Below are 23,909 nucleotides of genomic sequence, written 5' to 3'. Positions count from 1 at the left end.
AACCAGAGGTGGACAAATTACTGTAGCCAGTTGGACCACTCCAAGAACCTGTTTGATTTTAGATTTCTTTTTAGGTTTTGATTTTAGATTTTGATTTAGTAGCAAGGAAAAATAACTTTCATAGACATCGTAGACAGCCGATGCAGGTGAAATATAGTTATTACATGGCGGTCATTTAAATAATTGGCCGTTCATTTAATACATGGAAGTGCTAGATCCGTTAGAGCTGGAACTACTAATACCAATTGGCAAATAGAGGGCATATGGAAAGGGGAATTCTTAGTAAGACAACCACTTTAACTCTTCTTATAACTAGGGATTTCCATTATGTACATACATACATAATAATCATGTATCTGCCTGTACATATTGGCGGCGGTGAATCATTGGTAATGACCTGCAGGAGACGAGTAGAGCTATAGGCACATCATTACAGCTAACTAAGATTCTGTTGCATTCTTTTTCTCAGATATTATACAAACAGCAATATATTTTGTGTTTTGTTTGTTATAGTAGCTAGTTGGACTCGTCATTATAACATGTTGCCCTTTAACCCCTTAAGGACGTGGACTAGTTGGCACATTCAGGATGCAGCCCCATTTTTCAAATCTGAAATGTGTCACTTTATGTGGTAATAACTTTGTAATGCTTTTACCTTTCCAAGCGATTCAGGGACAGTTTTCTCGTGACACATTGTACTTTAAGTCAGTGGTAAAATTTGCTTGATGCGTACAGTATTTTATTGTAAAAAAATGCAAAATTTTGAGAAAAATTGCAAAAATTAGCATTTTTCTAAATTTAAATGTATCTGCTTGTAAGACAGATAGTTATACCACACAAAATAAATGATAATTAACATTCCTCATATGTGTACTTTAGATTGGCATAGTTTTTTGAACATCCTTTTATTTTTCTAGGCCGTTACAAGGCTTAGAACTTTAGCAAAAATGTCCCACATTTTCAAGAAAATTTCAAAAGGCTATTTTTACAGGGACGAGTTCAGTTGTGAAGTGGTTTTGAGAAGCCCATACAATGCAAACCCCCATAAATCTCCCCATTTTAAAAACTGAACCCCTAAAAGTATTCAAAACAGCATTTAGAAAGTTTATTAACCATTTAGTCGGTTTACAAGAATTACAGCAGTGTAGAGATGAAATTGACAAATTTAATTTTTTTTTTGCAGAAATTCATTCTTAATCCTTTTTTTTTTTCCTGTAACACAGAAGGTTTTACCAGAGAAACACAACTCAATATTTATTGCACAGATGCTGCAGTTTTTAGAAATATCCCACATGTGGCCCTAGTGTGCTAATGGACTGAAGCACAAGCCACAGAAGCACATAGAGGATTTTGTGGCCTCCTTTTTATGAGAATATATTTTAGGCACCATGTCAGGTTTGAAGAGCTCTTGTGATGCCAAAACAGAGGAAACACCCCCAAAAAGACAACATTTCGCAAACTACACCCCTCAAGGAATTTAACAAGGGGTATAGTGGGCATTTTAACCCCACAGTTTTTTTACTGAATCTAGTGGAACGAAGTCGTAAAAATTTTCCAATAAAACGTAGACATTTTCCATTTTTTCATGGCAGAAATGAAAGAAAACACCCCAACATTTGAAAAGTAATTTCTCCCGATTACGGCAATACCCCACATGTGGTAAAAAACTGATCTTTGGACACACTCTTTGGCTTTTTGAGCTCAAGTTTTGTTGCAATGGTTTTCGGGTGCCATGTCGCATTAGCAAAGCCCCTGAGGGTCTAAATCAATGGAAACCCCCCAAAAGTGACCCCATTTGGGAAGCTACACCCATCAAGGAATTTATCGAGGGGTATAGTGAGCATTTTGACCCCACAGGTTTATTGCTGACTTTAGTAGAATTAGCCCGTGAAAATGAAAATCTACATTTTTTTCTAATAAAATGTAGTTTTAGCTCATATTTTTCAATTTTTACAATAAATAAAGGAGAAAAAGCACCCCAACATTTGTAAAGCAACCTCTTCTGAGCACAGCAATACACCATATGTGGTAATAAACTGCTGTTTGGACCCACGGAAGAGCTTAGAAGGGAAAGAGCACTATTCTCAGAAGGTAAGGAGAACCATTTGGCTTTTTGAGCACAAGTTTTGCTGCAATGATTTTCGGGTGCCATGTCACATTTGCAAAGCTCCTGCGGGACCAAATCAGTGGAAACCCCCCAAAAGTGACCCCATTTGGGAAACAACATTCCATTTTCACATGGAATAAAGGAGAAAAAGCAACCCAACTTTTGAAAAACAATTTCTCCGGATTAAAGCAATACTCCCTAAGTGGTCATAAACTGCTGTTTGGACACACGGCAGGGCTCAAAAGAGGAGCGCCATTTGGAGCTAAAATTTAGCTGGAATGGTTTTCGGGAGCCATGTCACATTTGCAAAGTGCCTGCGGGGCCAAAACAGTAGGAAACCCCCAAAATTGACCCCATTTGGAAACTACACCACTTAAGGAATCTATCTAGGGGTATAGTGAGCATTTAGACCCCACTGGTCTTTTGCAGAATTTTTGGGAATTAGGCCGTAAAAATTAAAATCAACATTTTTTTTCCACTAAAAAGTTAAATTTTTTCATTTTCACAAGGGATTAAGGAGAAAAAGTACCACAACATTTGTAAAGCAATTTATGCAGAGTACGGAAATACCCCACATGTGGTCATGAACTGCTGTTTGGACACACGGCAGGGCTCAGAAAGGGATGAGCAGTATTTGGCATGCAGATTTTGCTGGAATGGTTTTTGGGCGCCATGTCGCATTTGCAAAATCCTAAGGTACCAGAAATTGAAATTTTCACTTTGCACCATCCGCTGCCCATTAACCCCTTCCCTCTTTGGCCACTTTTGACCTTCCTGACAGAGCCTCATTTTTCAAATCTGACATGTTTCAATTTATGTGGTAATAACTCCGGAATGCTTTTACCTATCCAAGCGATTCTGAGATTGTTTTCTCGTGACACATTGGACTTTATGTTACTGGCAAAATTTGCCCGATACATTCAGTATTTATTGTGAAAAACACCAAAATTTAGCGAAAAATTGCAAAAATTAACATTTTTCTCAATTTAAATGCATCTGCTTGTAAGACAGGCAGTTATACCACACAAAAATGTTGCTAACTAACATCCCCCATATGTCTACTTTAGATTGGCATCGTTTTTTGATCATCATTTTATTTTTCTAGGACGTTACAAGGCTTAGAACTTTAGCAGCAATTTCTCACATTTTCAAGAAAATTTCAAAATGCTATTTTTACAGGGGCCAGTTTAGTTGTGAAGTGGCTTTGAGGTCCTTAGATATTAGAAACCGCCAATAAGTCACCCCATTTTAAAAACTGCACCCCTCAAAGTATTCAAAACAGCATTTAGAAAGTTTCTTAACCCTTTAGACATTGCGCAGGAATTAAGGCAAAGTAGAGGTGAAATTTACAAAGTTCATTATTTTTTTCCAGAAATTCATTTTGAATCCATTTTTTTTGTACCACAGAAGGTTTTACCCAAGAAATGCAACTCAATATTTATTGCCCAGGTTCTGCAGTTTTAGGAAATATCCCACATGTGGCCGTAGAGTGCTACTGGACTGAAGCACCGGCCTCAGAAGCAAAGGAGCACCTAGTGGATTTTGGGCCTCCTTTTTATTAGAATATATTTTAGGCACCATGTCAGCTTTGAAGAGGTCTTGTGGAACTAAAACAGTGGAAACCCCCCAAAAGTGACCCCATATGGGAAACTACACCCCTCGAAGAATTTATCTAGGGGTGTAGCAAGCATTTTGACCGGCCAGTTTTTTTGCAAAAATTTTTGGAACTAGGCCATGAAAATGAAAATCTACATTTTTTCAAATAAAATGTAGGTTTAGCTAATTTTTTTTCATTTCCAAAAGAACTAAAGTAGAAAAAGCACCACAGCATTTGTAGAGCAATTTCTCCCGAGTAAAACAGTACCCCACATGTGGTAATAAACGGTTGTTTGGACACACGGCAGGGCTTAGAATGGAAAGTGCGCCATTTGGCTCTTGGAGCTCAAATTTAGCAGAAATGGTTTGCGGAGGCCATGTCACATTTGCAAAGCCCCTGAGGTGACAAAACAGTGGAAACCCCCAACAAGTGACCCCATTTGGGAAACTATACCCCTCGAGGAATTTATCTAGGGGTGTAGCAAGCATTTTGACCGGCCAGTTTTTTTGCAAAAATTTTTGGAACTAGGTTATGAAAATGATAATCTACATTTTTTCAAATAAAATGTAGGTTTAGCTAATTTTTTTTCATTTCCAAGAGAACTAAAGTAGAAAAAGCACCACAACATTTGTAGAGCAATTTCTCCCGAGTAAAACAATACCCCACATGTGGTAATAAACAGTTGTTTGGACACACGGCAGGGCTTAGAAGGGAAAGAGCGCCATTTGGCTCTTGGAGCTCAAATTTAGCAGGAATGGTTTGCGGAGGCCATGTCGCATTTGCAAAGCCCCAGAGGTGACAAAACAGTGGAAACCCCCAACAAGTGACCCCATTTTGGAAACTATACCCTTTGAGGAAATTATCTAGGGTATAGTGAGCATTTTGACCCCACAGGTTTTTTGCAGAAATTTTTGCAAGTAGGCTGTGAAAATGAAAATCTACATTTTTTCAAATAAAATGTAGGTTTAGCTAATTTTTTTTCATTTCCACAAGGATTAAAGGAGAAAAAGCACCATAAAATTTGTAAAGAAATTTCTCCCGAGTAAAACAATACCCCACATGTGGTAATAAACGGCTGTTTGGACACACGGCGAGGCTGAGAAGAGAAAGTGCGCCATTTGGAACTCAAATTTAGCAGGAATGGTTTGCGGAGGCCATGTCGCATTTGCAAAGCTCCTGAGGGGACAAAACAGTGGAAACCCCCAACAAGTGACCCCATTTTGGAAACTACACCCCATGAGGGAATTATCTAGGGGTAGAGTGAGCAGTTTTACCCCACAGGTTTTTTACAGAACTTATTGTAACTAGGCCGTAAAAATGAAAATCTACATTTTTTCAAAGAAAATGTAGGTTTAGGTATTTTTTTTTCATTTCCACAAGGACTGAAGGAGAAAAAGCACCACAACATTTGTAAAGCAACTTCTCCCGAGTAAAATAATACCCCACATGTGGTCACAAACATCTGTTTGGACACACGGTAGGGCTCAGAATGGAAGGAGCACCATTTGGATTTTGGAATGGTTTCTGGGTGTCATGTCATATTTGCTGAGCCCCTGTAGTACTAGTACAGTGGAAACACCCCAAAAGTGACACCATTTGGGAAACTGCACCCCCTGAGGAATCATCTAGGGGTATAGTGAAAATTTTGATCCCAAAGGTTTTTTGCTGAATTAATTAGAATTAAGCCATGAAAATGAAAAATATTTTTTTTTTCCAACAAGATGTAGTTTTAGATACACATTTTTCATTTTTACAAGGAATAGAGAAGAAAAAGCACCCCAACATTTGTAAAGTAATTTCTCCCGAGTACGGTAACACCCCATATGTGGTTATAATCGACTGTTTACATATATGGGAGCATTCAGAAGAAAAGGAGCGGTATTTATCTTTTGGAGCGTAGATTTTGCTGGAATGGGTTGCGGATGCCATGTTGCATTTGCAAAACCCCTGATGTACCAAACAAAAGTGACCCCGTTTTAGAAACTACACCCCTAAAGGCATTTATCAAGGGATGTAGTGACAATTTAGACTCCACAGGTGTTTTTCAGAAATGAATACGCAGTGGATGGTGCAAAGTGAAAATTGCAATTTCTCCACTGATCTGCCCATTCACCGCACAAGATGTTGTGCCCCTAGAGAATCTTACCCCATAAATTGTTAAGCGGGTTCTCCCGGGCATGGTAATGCCTTACTTGTGGCCATAAATTGCTGTTTGGGCACACTGTAGGGCTAAGAAGGGAAAGACCGCCATTTTGAGCATGGATTTTGCTTGGTAATAGTTCTGTTTGGGGTTTTGCTGGTATTTCAGCTTATAATGTGGTGGCATATGTAATCTGTGCGGAGTATATCAGGGGTATATGTAATCTGTGCGGAGTATATCAGGGCATAATAGGAGGGTATAATCATGGGGTAAATAATACAATTATCCATAGGTGTGTGTTACGCTGTAAAGCGATCCGTTATGCGCAGGCCGGCGTCACACTGATAAACGGTTTTCTTTCTTATCCCTCCTTTGTAACGCTCTGCACCTTTTGGGGACTTTTTCTCCTTCGTAGTTTGGGAAATATTACTGGGAAAGTTTTGCGCTGGTATAATACGGGCGCCCTCGCTTCCAGCGGATGTGCTATGTCCCTGCCCTTTCCTAGTTCCTAAATACTAGGGCCCTGAAACTGAAGGAATGTTCCCCTCCGGCCTGCACATTGAGATGTTTTTTCATCACCGCATTACTAGTGCCGTAACTTTTTTATTTTTCAGTTGATTGAGCGGTGTGCAGGCTTGTTTTTTGCGAGACGGGCTGTAGATTTTATTGGTACCATTTTAGAACACATACGACTTTTTGATCACTTTTTATTTCATTTTTTGGTAAAGGAAATTACCAAAAACAAGCAATTCTGGAATAGTTTTTTATTGTTTTTTTTTCTCTGCATCCACAGTGCGCCCTAGATTACATGTTAGCTTTATTCTGCGGGTCGATACGATTACGGCGATACCAAATTTATATAGTTTTTTTTATGTATTGCGGCTTTTGCACAATAAAATCACTTTTTTTATAAAATCATTTGTTTTCTCTGTCGACATATTCTAAGACCCATAACTTTATTATTTTTGCGTGCACAAAGCGGTGTCAGGGATTATTTTTTGCGGCACGGATTGGCGTTTTTTATTAGTACTATTTTGGAGTAAATGTGACTTTTTGATCACTTTTTATAGCATTTTTTGGAAGGAGATGTGACCTAAAAACAAAGATTCTGGCGCTGTTTTTCATGTTTTTTTTTTACCGCGTTCACCGTGCGGGATAAATTACATAATAGTTTTGTAGTTTGGGGCGTTACGGACGCGGCGATACCAATTATGTATAGTTTTTTTTATTTTTACGGTTTTTCCCATAATAAAATACTTACTATGGGAAAAAAGTCAGTTTAGCTTTATTTTTATTTGAAATGTGTGTGTTTTTATTGTTTTACCACATTTTTATTTACTTTTTTTTACTTTTTTTACTTGTCCCACCAGGGGACATGAGGGCCTGATGCCCCGATCGCTACTCTAATACACTGCACTACATACGTAGTGCAGTGTATTAGCGCTGTCAGTTATTCACTGACAGCAAGCCTATGAGGACTCGCCGCAGGCGGGTCCTCATCGGCTCCCGTACCAGGCAGACTCGGACGCCATTTTCTGGCGTCCGATTGCCACAGCAACCCAGCGATTGCATCACTGGGTTGCCGATCGGGTGAAAACCTATCAGATGCTGCGCTCTATTGAGCGCAGCATCTGAGGGGTTAATCTGCCGGATCGGAGAGTAGCTCCGGTCCTGGCAGTTACAGGAGGGTGCCAGCTGTATAATACAGCTGTCCCCCCCGCAGTGATAGTGCCGGCTCTGCTTCTGAGCCCGCACCATCACTGCGCCGTATATATACGGCGCTTTGCGGGAACCACCTCCCGACAGCGCCGTATATATACGGCGTATGTTGGGAAGGGGTTAAGTACTAATGAAAAAACACCTGTGGGGGTCAAAATGCTCACTACACCCCTTAAAATGCCTTAAGGGGTGAAGTTTCCAAAATAGGGGTCAGTACTTGGGGGTTTGTTTTACTATTTGACCTCAGAGCCCTGCAATATTGGGCCAATGCTGTGAAAATCACCAAAATAGGCCTCAAGTGTGCGTGTTGCTCTTCACTTTTTATTCCATGATTTTGGAGGAGTGGTGATAAAAAATAGCGATTATGGCATTGTTTTTTATTTCTTGTTTTTGCTGTGTTTACCGTGTGGGAAAAACAACATTATACTTTTATATGTGGTGTCAAAATGCTCACTTATAGTTTTATAGATTACGGACACGGCGATCCCAAATAAGTGTACTGTTTTTAACGTTTTCATTTTTTTCTGGTACCTTAGGGTTTTGCAAATGCGACATGGCGCCCAAAAACCATTCCAGCAAAATCTGCATGCAAAAACTGCTTCTCCCTTTCTGAGCCCTGCCGTGTGTCCACTGACATGTCCTCTGATATGTCACTATGACATGTCAGAAGTTTGTCAAACGTTTAGCTGCCCTTCTAGATTCCCCCTATGAAGGATGAACAGTATACAAGAGCATTAGTTGTGTCAGTCACTAAAGATAAAATACCAAATGGTATTTCAGTAGTAGTGAGAATGGCGCAAAAATCACACAGCGTGTACGACCTGGAACCCCCAGTACATTCCGTCCGAAAAAATCGAACCACATTGTGGTGCGGGTTTTTAAAATGTAATTTCCGCTGCTAAGAAAGAGCTCATACTTACCCACTCCGTCTTCTCTGCGTGTATTAATGTAGTGCAGTGTATTAAAATTTAAGGAAATGCCAAATTTTAGCTAGAGTTTAGTAAAATAATAATTTAATTGTTTTTACTATCCAACCTTCAATATAAGAATGGATCATATTTTTTTTAAATAAATTTTTTTTAATTAAAATTAAGGCCATAAAAAGAAAATAAATAGAAACAAGACTTAATAAAATCTGAAATGTACCTGTTCCACAAAATAAGATACACGCTCCTCACCTACAACATAGCGGCACATTTATAAAATCGGTTGTTTTTCCTGCAGTTTACCATCTGCAAAAATGTCTTCAAAAATGTTCTTCAAACTTCACTGGGACATGAGGGTGCATGAATTTGATGTATTTTAAGAACAATAACCTGGCATTCGCCTGCCAAAATTATTTATTGAAATGTAGAACATAGAAGATTGTTATAAAGGGCAGCAGCAATATATGAAGCTATCAAATACATGTTGCAATTTGAATGACAAGTGTTTTTTAACATTTCCATTACATATAACTGTCAGAGCAAAATAAAGCTAGAATACTTATTTGGCACATAATAACTGAAATGTCGCAAAGTAAATGAAATGTTGCACCTTACCCAGTAGCTAGGTTCTCCTGCACCCGGGGCAAAGATTCAGATTGGCGCCCCCCCCCCCCCAACTTATTTCCCGACATCTCCTTCCCCCTCGCCATGTTTTCTTTCCCCACCAATCAATGAGATGTAATTTTTTGTTCACAATTTTTTTAATGTAACTCTAGTATAAAAGAATTTCTACATTTTACAAGCGATATAGTTCTATAATGTAATTAACATAAAAATAAATTAAAAGAAAATAAATTAAAGAGGCCACACACAGCCCCCTGTAGATAGCGCCACACAGCCCCTCTCTTGTAGATAGTGCCACACACAGCCCCCTGTAGATAGTGCCACACACAGCCCCCTGTAGATAGTGCCACACACAGCCCCCTTGTAAATAGTGCCACACACAGCCCGCTGCCCCTTTGTAAATAGCGCCACCCCCCCTTTAAATAGCGCCACACTCCCACCCCTTTTAAATAGCGCCACACTGTGAACAGACCGGTGAGCAGTAGCCTACCGCTACCACTCTCCGCTCTGCCTGGTGTGACTTACCGGAGGAGCCGAGGAGGTCATTCGGCGCAGGCTGCGGCAGAGTTTCTTCTGACTAGGGTTGGTGACAGCCAGGGCCGGCCTTAGCTTGGATGGCGCACTGTGCGGGACTCTCTATTGCCGCCCCCTACACAAACCAAAAATGAACCACATATATAGACACGCTGGAACATATATACTGTACATACATAAAGACAGATATTTAGACATACAGGCAATTATACATACACACATTCTGGAATATATATACATACAGGAAAATATATAGACGTACAGACACACATATACACACACACACCGGCAGATAAATACACAGACCGGAAGATATGCAAATACATAAAAGGCACAAATATACAAGCACAAAGACACATTCACAAACAGACCCATATATACGCACACAGGCACATATGTACACAGCACAGATAATGTAGTAGATGTTACCTGCAGTCCTATTTAACAACACATATAACACAGTGATAGTTACATAGTTAGTACGGCTCAAAAAAGACACATGTCCATCAAGTTCAACCAAGGGACGGGAAAAGGGAAGGAAAATTTTCTACACATAGGAGCGAATACTTTTTTGTTCTAGGAAATTATCTAAGCCTTTTTTAAAGCCATCTACTGTCCCTGCTGTGACCAGCTCCTGCGGTAGGCTATTCCATAGATTCACAGTTCTCACGGTAAAGAAGGCTTGTCGCCTCTGCAGGTTGAACCTTTTTTTCTCCAGGCGGAGGGAGTGCCCCCTTGTTTTTTGAGGGGGTTTTACATGGAACAGGATTTCACCATATTTTTTGTATGTGCCATTAATATATTTATATAAATTGATCATGTCCCCCCTTAGTCGTCTTTTTTCAAGGCTAAATAGGTTTAATTCTTTTAATCTTTCCTCATAACTTAAATTCTCCATGCCCCTAATTAGCTTCGTTGCTCTTCTTTGTATTTTTTCCAACTCCAGGGCATCCTTTCTATGAACTGGAGCCCAGAACTGAACTGCATATTCTAGATGAGGCCTCACTAATGCTTTGTAAAGTGGCAATATTACATCCCTGTCCCGCGAGTCCATGCCTCTTTTAATACACGACAATATCCTGCTGGCCTTTGAAGCAGCTGATTGACACTGCATGCTGTTATTGAGTTTATGATTTACAAGTACACCCAGATCCTTCTCAACAAGTGAATCCACCAGTGTAGCTCCCCCTAGGACATATGATGCATGCAGGTTGTTGGTACCCAGATGCATAACTTTACATTTATCTACATTAAACTTCATCTGCCAAGTGGACGCCCAAACACTTAGTTTGTTTAAATCTGCCTGCAATTCATGAACATCTTCCATAGACTGAACTATATTAATAGCTTGGTGTCATCTGCAAAAATAGAAATAGTGCTATTAATCCCATCCTCTATATCATTAATAAATAAGTTGAATAATAGTGGTCCCAGCACTGAACCCTGGGGTACACCACTTATTATCGGGGACCATTCAGAGTAGGAATCATTGACCACAACTCTCTGGATACGGTCCTTGAGCCAATTCTCAATCCAATTACAAACTATATTTTCTAAACCTATAGTCCTTAATTTACCCATTAGGCGTCTATGGGGGACAGTGTCAAATGCCTTTGCAAAGTCCAAAAATACTAAATCCACAGCGTCCCCTCTGTCTAGGCTTCTGCTTACCTCTTCATAAAAACAGATTAGGTTAGTTTGACAACTTCTGTCCTTAGTAAAACCGTGCTGGCTGTCACTTATAATATTATTTTTTGTCACATAATCCTGTATATAGTCCCTCAATAGCCCCTCAAACATTTTCCCCACGATGGATGTTAAGCTTACTGGTCTATAATTACCCGGGGAAGACCTAGAGCCCTTTTTGAAAATAGGCACCACATTTGCCCTGCGCCAGTCCCTTGGCACTATACCAGTCACTAGAGATTCTCTGAATATTATGAAAAGGGGGACAGAAATAACTGAACTAAGCTCTTTAAGAATTCTAGGGTGTAACCCATCTGGTCCCGGGGCCTTGTGCACATTTATTTTATTTAATTTAGCTTGGACCATATCTACATTCATCCAATTCAGTATATCGACTGATATATTAACAGCACTGGCACCGGCTACATCAGCTGCTCTTTCTTCAGTTGTATATACAGAGCTAAATACAGATAGTAGTGTTACCTGCAGTCCTATGTAACACCACAGATAACACAGTGATAACTCTCTGAGTACAGATAATGTAGTAGTGTTACCTGCAGTCCTATGTAACACCAATGAATACACAGTGATAACTCTCTGAGTACAGATAATGTAGTAGCTGTTGCCTGCAGTCCTATGTAACACCACAGATAACACATTGTAGCAGAGCTGAGATTGTAATTTAGCACAATGTGTTATCTGTGGTGTTACATAGGACTGCAGGAAACAGCTACTACATTATCTGTAATCAGAGTTATCACTGTGTTATCTGTGGTGTTACATAGGACTGCAGGTAACACTACTATCTGTATTTAGAGAGTTATCACTGTGTTATCTGTGGTGTTACATAGGACTGCAGGTAACACTACTACATTATCTGTACTCAGAGAGATATCACTGTGTTATATGTGGTGTTACATAGGACTGCAGATAACATCTACTACATTATCTGTACTCAGAGAGATATCACTGTGTTATCTGTGGTGTTACATAGGACTGCAGGTAACATCTACTACATTATCTGTACTGTGTAGCAGAGCTGAAATTGTAATTTAGCACACAATACAGATAATGTAGTAGATGTTAACTGCAGTCCTATGTAACACCACAGATAAAACAGTCATATCTTTCTGAGTACAGATAATGTAGTAGTGTTATCTACAGTCCTATGTAACACCACAGATAACACAGAGATAACTCTCTGAGTACAGATAATGTAGTAGATGTAAGAGACAAACAAATGCAGAGACACACACACACACACACACACACACACACACACACACACAAACACATATACACACAGACACTCACCATGTCTCCTTGCTGACAGGTCAGGACGGGCTGTGGGCGGAGCTTCCTCTCTGCTTCTTGGCGGCAGAGCTCAGAGCACAGGCAGATGAAGGGAGGCTGCAGCAAGGGAGTGGACCTGCCCCTGACCTGAGTCATCTGACCTCATGTCTGTTTTTACTTTAGACCAAGTGGGAGTTGTACAGAGGAGTGTATGACGCTGACCAATCAGTGACCAATCAACGTCATGCACTTCTCTCCATTCATTTAGTCAGCGCATAGTGACTGCGTTGTTCACTATGTGCTGTCTTATACTGACATATTAACGTTACTGAAGTATTTAGACAGTGACTAGACATTCCTTTCAGCCAAGACGGGATGTCTGTTCACTATCTCGATACTTCGGTAACGTTTCTGTGTTACTTACAGCAGAGCAAAGCGTAATCTCGCTGTAACCGATCATTTACAGCGAGATCTCGCGAGATTACGCTTGCTCTGCTGTAAGTACCATAGAAACGTTACCGAAGTATCAGGATTGTGAACAGACATCCCGTCCTGGCTGGAAGGAATGTCTTGTCACTGTCTAAATACTTCAGTAACGTTAATATATCAGTATAAGACCGCACATAGCAGTGACACTATGTGCTGACTAAATGAATGGAGAGAAGTGCATGACGCTGATTGGTCAGCGTCATACACTCCTCTGTACAACCCCCACTTGGTCTAAAGTAAAAACACGCCCACTTGGGCATTAAGAAACAAATTAGCATAAAGCTAAATTCGGTCCTCACGTGGTAGAAATAGATAGTTTTTCCAAATAAAAAGCACTGCTGTTACCTACATTACAGTGCCCATCTCCTTATGTAGGAGATAGGGCACTTATAATGTGGTGACAGTCTCTTTAAGATCATTTTTGGAATTTTTGTCTGTTTGTTTGTGCACGCATCACGCAAAAACTACTGACCGAAGTCAGATAAAGTTTTTCTAAAAACATAGGGGTCAACTTGAAGTAACGTTTAGTTTTTATTTCATCTCGATCGGTTAACTCAATCAGAAGATATGCGAATTTAATATTTTCAGAAATTCATTTACATTGCATTAGTACAACAACAACAAACACATGGAAACCATGGCAACCAATCACATTTTTACTTTCATTTTGTATTGTCTTAGAAAAATAGACACTAGTAGGTTGCTATGGGCAACTGCTCCAAATTTAATCTATACTGATTGTTATATAAGGGAGAGGTTGCAAACAATCAGATAGCTGCAAATTTTTCAAGCTGCCTCGGAAAAATTACAGCTGTGATCTGATAACTTCTATACTTCATATACCAACTTCGTCTATATTGGTTTTTTTTATGCATCGGAGGCACATATAACTACCAATCAGGTTTCTGCTTTCATTGTTCAAGCTGCCTCAGAAAAAAAGAACTGTAATCTGATTGGCTGTTATGGACAACAGCTCCAACATTTGTCTACATTGATTTTTACACATAGTAAGGAGATATAGCAACCAATCATATCGCTGCTATCATTCACCTGCTGCCTCACAAGAATGTAAACTACAATCTGATTGGTTGCTATAGACAAAAGTTCCAACATTTGTTTATTTTGGTTCTTACACATAGAAGGGAGATAAAATAACCAATCAGATTGCTGCTTTCATTCTCCTAGCTGCTTTACAATAATTGAAACTGTAATCTGATTGGTTACTATGGACAGCTCCAACATTTGTCTGTATTGGATATTACACATAGAAGAGAGATAAAGCAACCAATCTGCTCGTTGCTTTCATGCACCTAGCTGCCTCAAAAAACTGTAATCTGATTGGTTGTCTCAAAGGGCTCGGACAACGGCCTCTCAGTCTCAAGAGAGTAAAAATACCTTCCAGAAAAAGATCAAATATTTCTCAATATAGCAGAAATGCAAAAAGAATGAGATTAATTAGGTCTCAAGAATCTGAAGAAGATCATGAGGCGACACTTACTTGAGCTCAAGAATGTCAGGCCAGAACTCGTGCATCAGAAACTTCTACCCAACGTGAGTCTCGGCTAAGTACACAGAGTGCTCGCATGGCGGCCTCTCTGTCTCTGGAGAGTAATGAGGAACGCGAAGCGCGACTATCTGCTGACCGTCAGCGCCATGCATCGTCACGTGAGTCTGAAACTTTCACCAACAGAGAATCTCGCTTGAGTTGTCAGAGAGCTCGCACAGCAGCCTCTCAAGAGCTTGAAAGTAGTGAAGAACGTGAAGCGCGATTAATCGCCGATCGCAATCGTCACAACTATGCCAGAGCTCTCGAAAGCGAAGACCAATATCAACAACGATTGGAATCAGCTAAAGAGAATTATGAAAGCACGTGCCAAGATAATGAAAGTTAGTTATTGACTGAAAGGGAAAGAGTAGATGAAATACGGCAGGCAGAAACAGCAGAACAACGTCAATCACGCTTAGAGGCTGATCGAATTTGACACTCCCTTAGTAGAATGTCTATTTCATCAGAAGATTCAGATGAGTCTCACGAGTATGGTGCGGCAAACAATGTTGTTCCTTGGGTCAATAAGGAAACAGCAGGTTTTATGTATTCCCCTAGGATTGACTATGCTGAATTCACTTCCGTAGGTGGTATGGTCGTAATTTGCAATTTTTGCGGTGCTCTCAAATGGAGAAAAGAACCAAATGGAATCTGTTGTTCAAGTGGTAAAGTTCACATTGAAAAATTTCAAGAACCTCCAGAGCTTATAAAACAACTTTTAAATGGTGACCATCCACAATCAAAACACCTCTTAGACAGTATCCGTTTATATAATAGCGCATTCCAAATTACATATTTTGGGGCAAAACTAGCTACAGAGGGACCATTCATGCCAACCTTCAAGGTGCAAGGCCCAGTTTACCATCTCATCGAATCTTTGCTACCACTAGATGAGCCAAAATTTCTTCAGGTTTATTTCGTATCAGATTACAATGAACATGCCAATATTAGAAATTAGAACTTTCCCCAACTAAATAGTAACCTTATACCTCCACTTCAAAACATGCTGCATCAGGTGAATCCGTACTTGCATAGTTTCAAAGCTGCATTACAGTCTATTCCGCAGGGGCAAAGCAATGATTACAAAATAATCATCAGCGCAGATAGACGTCCTTATGCTGAACACCGTGCCAGGTATAACGCCCCCATCACAGATTAAGTTGCAGTGGTTTTAGTTGATCAGGAGTGCGACAGGCATGACATCGTGATGCGCACTCACGACGATCGCCTGAAACGTATTTTCGAAACACACAAAGCTTACGACTCCCTGCAATATGCTTTAATTTATTGCCACGGCGAAGATGGGCACAATTTTTGACTCTACCAAGTTAATCCTACTACTAGGGTAACAAATTTTCATAAAAATATATCAGCCCAGCAATTTTATTCATACCTGCTGCAGATAAGGCGTAATCGTTTTATCTATTTGCAATGATTTCGAGGATTGTTCAGCCAATTTATTGTGGACATGTATGCGAAAATAGAGATGGAGTGTTTAGTGTACATACAGCACTAACCAGACACGTTTATGCACTGAAGATTATGTGCATCTGCGAGACGCCATGCAACAAGATAATAACGTGGAAAGCTTAGGGCGATTAGTTATCCTGCCATCCAGTTTTACCGGTGGTCCACGTTACATGAATGAACGTACACAAGATGCTTTCTGCTACGTCCGAAAATACGGCCGGCCTGACCTTTTCATAACGTTCACAACTAATCCAAAGTTGTACGAAATTTCCCAAGAACTTCTAGCAGGACAGGCGTCTTATGATAGGCATGATATTATAGCCAGAGTTTTCCACTGAAAACTAAAGTTGATGATCGACCTGATCACAAAACGAAAAGTTTTCGGTTCAGCTCTTTGTGTGATGTACAGCGTTGAGTGGCAAAAGCGTGGCTTGCTACACGCCCACATTCTCCTGTGGCTGCAAGAAAAAAATTGTCACGATGCTGTTGACACGGTCATAAGTGCTGAATTTCCTGACCGGAACAAGGATCCGATGTTGCACGATATTGTAAAGACGCACATGGTTCATGGGCCATGCGGCACTTTAAATAGAAATTCTCCTTGCATGCAGGAGGGTTATTGCTCTAAAAGATACCCTAGAGCGCTATTAGAGCAAACAATGTCGGGGGGAAAAACAAGAAATTGTTTTGGACAATATATGGGTTCTACCCTATTCACCAGTGTTATCAAGAACATTTCAAGCTCACAACAACGTCGAAATATGTAACAGCGTCGAAGCCATCAAATATATATGTAAATACATCAACAAGGGTAGTGACAAGGCCACGTTTGCGTTGAGAAATAATAATGAATACGACAAAGTCACGAGTTTCCAATCTGGCCGATATATAAGCTCCTCTGAGGCGGTGTGGAGCATTTTGAGCTTCCACATTCACGAGAGACATTCGTCAGTGATGCATCTTGATGTTCACCTTGAAGGCGGGCAACGGGTGTACTTCAACCCTCAAAATGTGGCAGAGCGGTTCGAAAACCCGAGACAAACCAGTTTGCTGGCATACTTTCAACTTTGTGAAACATGATTTCGCAAAAACACTGTTATATAACGAAGTTCCGTCATATTATACTTATAATAAGACGCAAGGTGTTTTCAACCGTAGAAGACGTGGAACAGCTGTGAATGGCGAGCCCGGCATTTTAAAAGAACACGTCATTGGAAAAGTCTATACGGTGCATCCAAACAAGTCCGAATTCTATTACTTACGCTTACTTCTACATACAGTGCGAGGACCCACTTCTTTTGCCCAAATACGAAAGGTTGATGATATTGAATATCCTACTTACCAGGCTGCTTGCCGAGTGCGTCACTTGCTAGATGGTGATCTGCATTGGGATGGCGCTTTGGCCCGAAGCATGCGTCACAGATAGTCCACATCTCTTGCGACATTTGTTTGCCATTTTGCTGTTTTTTTTGTGGACTTTCGGATGCTGCACAGTTGTGGCAAAAATAATCAGGAAAAATTAGTTGATCCAAGACATAGTTACATCTATAGGGGGTAATCCTGCCTCTCAATAAGGTATGCCCGCAGCAGCTTTAGACGGGGAACGCATTAACAGGGAGTACGTGACGGAAATAAACTATAATCCAGCGGAACTGGCCGAAACATTGCAAAACAGTGTCTCGAGTCTGACACCGGAACAGCGTGTGATATTCGCGTGTGTCATAGCGTAGATGGTACTTTGGGAGAAATCCTGTTTTTAGATGCATCCAGTGGCACGGGAAAAACATTTCTCACCAAAGTCATCTTGGCCCAAATACGCAATCAAAACAAAATTGCTTTGATGTCGCTTCATCGGGCATAGCAGCCATATTGTTGCCCGGAGGTAAAACCGCCCATACAATGTTCAAAATCCCAATTGACTTGAATCTTACGGAAAGCCCAGTGTGTAATGTTTCTAGAAACAGTGACAAAGCAAGGGTTCTACGCGATTGCTGCTTAGTAATATGGGACGAGTGCACTATGGCAAACCGTAAAGCGGTAGAAGAAGTAGATAGAACCATGCGAGATATCAGACAAAATGAACAGCCCATGGGTGGTATGACAATGCTTTTCTGTGGCGATTTTAGGCAGATGTTGCCAGTCATACCATGAGGAACAAGGGCAGATGAAATTAGAGTCTGCCTAAAGAGCTCAAGTCTGTGGCGCAACATTATACCGAGGCATTGAACAACAAATATGCAGGTGCGAAAAGGAGGCAACCCAAATGCACAAGAGTTTTCAGATTTATTACAAAAAATTGGTGATGGCACGTATCCGCAAAAAGAAGGGAAAGTTATTTTGCCAGATAATTTATGTTGTACTGTTCCATCACTGCAAGACCTAATTTCTTCTGTGTATGACCCAACGCAAATAAAAAATCATGAAAACTCTTGGCTATGCGAAAGAGCTATTTTGGCCCCTCGCAACGACCAGGCAGCAGCAATAAACGTTTAAATATTGACGTGCGTTCATGGGGAAAGTGCAAAATATATCTCTATCAACAGAGTCATTGAACAAGAAGACGCTACCAACTATCCGGTGGAGTTTTTAAATTCCCTAAGCACACCCGGTCTTCCGACAAACAAAATAAATTTAAAAGTCGGCGTCCCCATAATTCTCCTTAGAAATTTAAAGGAACAGTGTCATCGCAAATAATTTTTTTATATGTTAAAGATGTTAGTGCTGTAATAAAAACGTTTATATTCATTTGTGTGTTTGTGTTTTACTGTTTCTTATTTTTACACTTTTTCTTCCCTATGGGGGCTGCCATTTTTTGTTCCATTTCTGTGTGTGTCGATTAACGACACACACAGACATGGAATACGGCAGCCACAGTCCCATAGGGACTGCGAACGGCTCCCGTCCCATTGACTGCCGTGTACGGCGTCTGTGTGGGAACTGCGCATGCGCCGCTCCCACACAGTCCTATTCGAAATTGGCGCCGTCCGGCGCCATTTTCCTGTGGACCGGAAGTCGCGGCCGGACAGTAATATTACTACTTCCGGTCGCGGCTTCCGGACTTGTGCACATGGAACAGCGGCAGCAAACGGAGCGGACGGGCCGGAGGGAGCCGCGGCGGCAGGAGCAGGTAAGAGATTTCAATGTATGTTAGTGTTTGTGTGTGTTTACTACTGTATGTAAACCTACTACACTGTGGGTTACCTCAAAAAATGGCGACACACAGTGTAGGAGGTTAAACCTTTCAAACCCCTCGTTTATCCCGGCACTAGCCAGGATAAAGGAGGGGTGGATGCTGAGAGCTCACTAGAGCGAGGGCTTTTAACCCAATGTTGCAATGCTGCAAATTGGGAACAGCCCCATCTAGTGGCCAAAAATGGGTAGTATTATAAATTAGAAATAATTTATAATATTTCCTGGCTCGTGCCAAAAAAAAAAAAAAAATTTGAACAATGTTTAATCACCCACACACTAAATGTTTAAATTTTAAAAAAAAAAACATGTTTTTCTGGCAACACATTCCCTTTAAGCCCACCAAAACTATGTCAAGGCACCCGACTAAAAATCACAAATATACAAAACGTGATAGAAGCTGAGATTTTGACAGGTGATAGCGTTTTTATACCTCGAATCCCCATCATTCCAAATAATTTTCCCTTCAGTTTTAAATGTGTGCAGTTTCCTGTTACGCTATGACCATCAACAAAGCGCAGGGCCAAACGCTGCGCGTTGCGGGCGTGGACCTCAGTGTCAGCTGCTTTGCACACGGCCAGATCTATGTGGCTCTTTCCCGTGTTAGCAACTCCACCAATCTTTATGCACACATCCCTGGTGGTTCTACTGCTAACATTGTTTACAGGGAAACGTCGTCGTAGTGAAGCTGACTACTGAAAGAAAACTATTTTTAATTGAAGTTTGTTTATTGTCTTTGGGGTTTTTTTCACTTTGTTTTGAGTATGGTCCAAGGCTAGGAGTATACTTATAAAAAACGGCATCGGTACGTTTTTCAGTGGTCTGCACGTACGAAGCCGCAGGCACAGCCAGTTATACAGTATAATTACAATAAGATTTTTTTATTTATTTACCTCCAACCAAAGAACTTTGACTCATCTTATAGCTTATCTGTCATCTGTATATGTTGCCCTATTTAACCCCTTAACAACCGGCGTCTAGTGTTTTTACGTCGGTCGTTTAGGGTAGATCTTCTGAAGTGTCGGCTTTTCACGTTGGCACTTCAGAAGAACTTTTCTGTCATCGTGCGTGGTGCTGCTGAAGCCCGTGCCGTTATTAACAGCCTCGGGCTTCAGGGCAACGATCGGAGACCACTAGCAGTGGTCTCCGATCATGTTTAACCCCTCAGATAGCGAGTGCCGGCCGCATCGGAGTGGTTTGCGAGGGAGGGGGCCGCATCAGAGCGGTTTTCTCGGGGATCTCCTGAAGACCGGGCTGTTAGTAACAGCCTCGGGCTTCAGGGCAACGATCGGAGACCACTAGCAGTGGTCTCCGATCAGTTATAACTACTCAGATGCGGCACTCAATAGCAAGTGCCGCATCTGAGTGGTTTGGGAGGGAGCCGCATCGGAGCGGTTTTCCCGGTCATCGGGTGAGCTGCCTCTGAAGCCAAGGCTGTTAGCAACAGCCTTGGCTTCAGAGTGATGATCGGAGACCAATAACAGTGATCACAAAATGAAAAACGACGTGTTTCTCCTACCTGTCTCTGCTCACACTCTCTGTATGAGAAGAGACAGAGAGAGAATTTTACTGTGACACCAAAGACACAAAAAAAAAGTTTTATAGTCTACGTGTTTGTTCGACATCATTTTTTATGGAGCGTGCTTTTGTGACGTCCGTGTATTTTTGTCTGTGAAAAAAAAAATGTAAAGAAAAAATAATACAATTTGTCTGCGTGTGCATCTGGTTACAGTCTTTGTCATACGTGTGTGTAATTACAATGGCCCATAAAAGGTTCACGGTGGAAGAGGCATACGCCATGTTAATTTCTGACTGATAAAAGCGATACAGAAACCGCGTCCGAGGTAGGAATGTTGTCTACCAGTGATAGCGACGACAGTGATACGCTTTCTGCAATTCAAGTGTCGCTGCAGAGTCCACAAGCACAGAGCATGTCGCAGAAGTACCACAAAACACAGCCCACTCTATTCCCCTAGAATATATTAAGTGGGTACCCACAGAGTCATTTTCCCCTAATATCCCAGAATTTATTGCCACAACAGGGATAAATATTAATATGGAAAATTTTACAGCCCTCGATTTAAAAAAAATATTCATTACAGATGAACTATTGGTTTAACCTAAACCAATCTGTATGCTCGCCAATTCCTTGCTGAAAAGCCAACGTCCTTCTATGCACAGGAGTGGCACTCCACAAATACTGGCAAACTTAAAAAATTTTGGGCCTCATCCTCAACATGGGGTTAGTGAAAAATCCCTCTATCTGGTCATATTGGGCAACAAGCCCTACACATGCCACACCTGTTTTTCCAGCCGTTATGACCAGAAGCAGATATGAAGTACTAATGCGCTTCCTTCATGTTGGAGGAGTCATTTATGCCGGTGTACAACCCCGAAAAAAAACTAGCGGTGGATGAATCGCTGATGAGTTACAAAGGCAGGCTCTCATTTGGCCAGTACATCCCCTCAAAGAGAGCAAAATATGGGGTTAAAATCGACAAGCTCTGTGAGAGCGGTACAGGCTACACATCAGCTTTTAGAACCTATGAAGGCAAAGACCTTGATATTACCCACATTATTAACTCATTTACTTTCACACTGTATTTGTAGGGAGAACCAAAAGGGAGGGTTGCTTATTGGATAATGTTTCACTGTAAAAATGCAGCAATACTATATTTTCTGGAAAAACCAATTTTTTATTTCTTTCCACCTATTAAAAATACTCACTATACCCCTAGATGAATATTAGCAGGACATTTATACTTGTCAAAATGACCTGCAGTACCACGGCAAATATAGCGTGGTTCCCTAAAATCAGCTCTGCCGTAAAAAGGCCTCCAAAAGCCAAAATGGACTCCTTCTATGATATGCCCTATAACGGGTCCATATAATAGATTAGACACACATATTTGGTATCACCGTACACGGGAGATGTAGCAGAATGTGGAAAGGTGTCACTTTTACCAATATGTCATATGGTGTTTAGAAATGGCTTAAGAAAAGTGACACTTTTGTAAAAAAAAATGCAATTTAAATTTTTTTGGCCCAAGTTTGGTAAAATTCTGTAAAAAGTGTGAAGGGTTAAAACGGAAATTAAACCGCTAGAAATAGACTTTAGAGTGTCTAGTTTGTAGAACATAATGTTTTTTTACCATTATTTATGGGACTTCAAGTCCATTACCCATACATTAACCCCTTAAGGACGCAGCCTAGTTTGGGCCTTAAGGCTCAGAGCCCATTTTTCAAATCTGACATATTTCACTTTATGTGGTAATAACGTCGGAATGCTTAAACCTATCCAAGCGATTCCGAGATTGTTTTCTCGTGACACTTTGGGCTTCATGTTCGTGGTAAAATTTGGTCGATATATTCAGTCTTTATTTGAGAAAAATTGCAAAATTTAGAGAAAATTTAGAAAAAATAGCATTTTTCAGAATTTAAATGCATCTGCTTGAAAAACAGACGGTTATACCACCCAAAATAGTTACTAGTTCACATTTCCCATATGTCTACTTTAGATTGGCATCGTTTTTTGAACATTATTTTATTTTTCTTGGACGTTACAAGGCTTAGAACATAAACAGCAATTTCTCATATTTTTAAGAAAATTTCAAAAGCCTTTTTTTTTAAGGTACCTGTTCAGTTCTGAAGAGGCTTTGAGGGGCCTATGTATTAGAAATCCCCATAAAGCACCCCATTTTAAAAACTAGACCCCTCAAAGTATTCAAAACAGCATTTAGAAAGTTTTTTTAACCCTTCAGGCATTTCACAGGAATTAAAAGCAAAGTGGAGGTGAAATTTGCAAATTTCGTTTTTCTTGCTGAATTTCAATTTTATTCTATTTTTTTCTGTAACAAAGAAGGTTTTACCAGAGAAACACAACTAAATATGTATTGTCCAGATTCTTCAGTTTTTAGAAATGTCCCACATGTGGCTCTAGTGCGCTCGTGGACTAAAACACAAGCCCCAGAAGCAAAGAAGCACCTAGTGCATTTTGGTGGTGCTTTTTTATTAGCATATATTTTAGGCAGCATGCCAGGTTTGGAGAGGTGTTGAGGTGCCAAAACAGTAGGAATCCCCCAAAACTGACCCCATTTTGGAAACTGCACCCCTCAAGGAATTAATTTATGGTTATTGTTACCATTTTGACCCCGTAGTTTTTTCACAGCGCGTATTTGAATAGGGCTGTGAAATTAAAAGAATGAAAATTTTTCCAATAAGATGTCATTTTTGATCAGAATTTCTTATTTTCACAGGGAACAAAATGCCCCATTTTGTTGCCCAATTTGTCCTGAGTGCGGCAATACCCCATTTGTGGTGATAAACTGCTGTTTGGGCCCATGGGAGGTATTAGAAGGAAAGGAGCGCTATGTGTTCTTAGGAGTCCAGATTTTGCTGGATTGGTTTTCGGGTGCCATGTCGCATTTGCAGAGCCTCAGATGTATCAAAGCAATGGAAACCCACCAAAAGTGACCCCATTTTGGAAACAAAACCCCTCAAGGAATTTATTTATGGGTGTTGTGACCATTTAGACCCCACAGTTTTTTCACAGAACTTATTTGAATTGGGCTGTGAATTAAAAAAAAAAA

General features: G+C 40.5%; 1 protein-coding gene across 1 annotated transcript in view; it reads right to left on the bottom strand.

The window, feature by feature from the left end:
• Window positions 1–23,909, bottom strand: part of TRPC3 (transient receptor potential cation channel subfamily C member 3) — a 346,804-nt gene that overhangs the window by 253,392 nt on the left and 69,503 nt on the right. The window lies entirely within an intron of this gene.

Source organism: Rhinoderma darwinii, chromosome 1 (assembly GCF_050947455.1).
Source record: "Rhinoderma darwinii isolate aRhiDar2 chromosome 1, aRhiDar2.hap1, whole genome shotgun sequence".
In the NCBI taxonomy this organism is placed as follows: domain Eukaryota; kingdom Metazoa; phylum Chordata; class Amphibia; order Anura; family Rhinodermatidae; genus Rhinoderma; species Rhinoderma darwinii.
The sequence above is the reverse complement of the archived record's forward strand: the minus strand, read 5'-3'. Positions and strand labels throughout refer to the sequence as shown.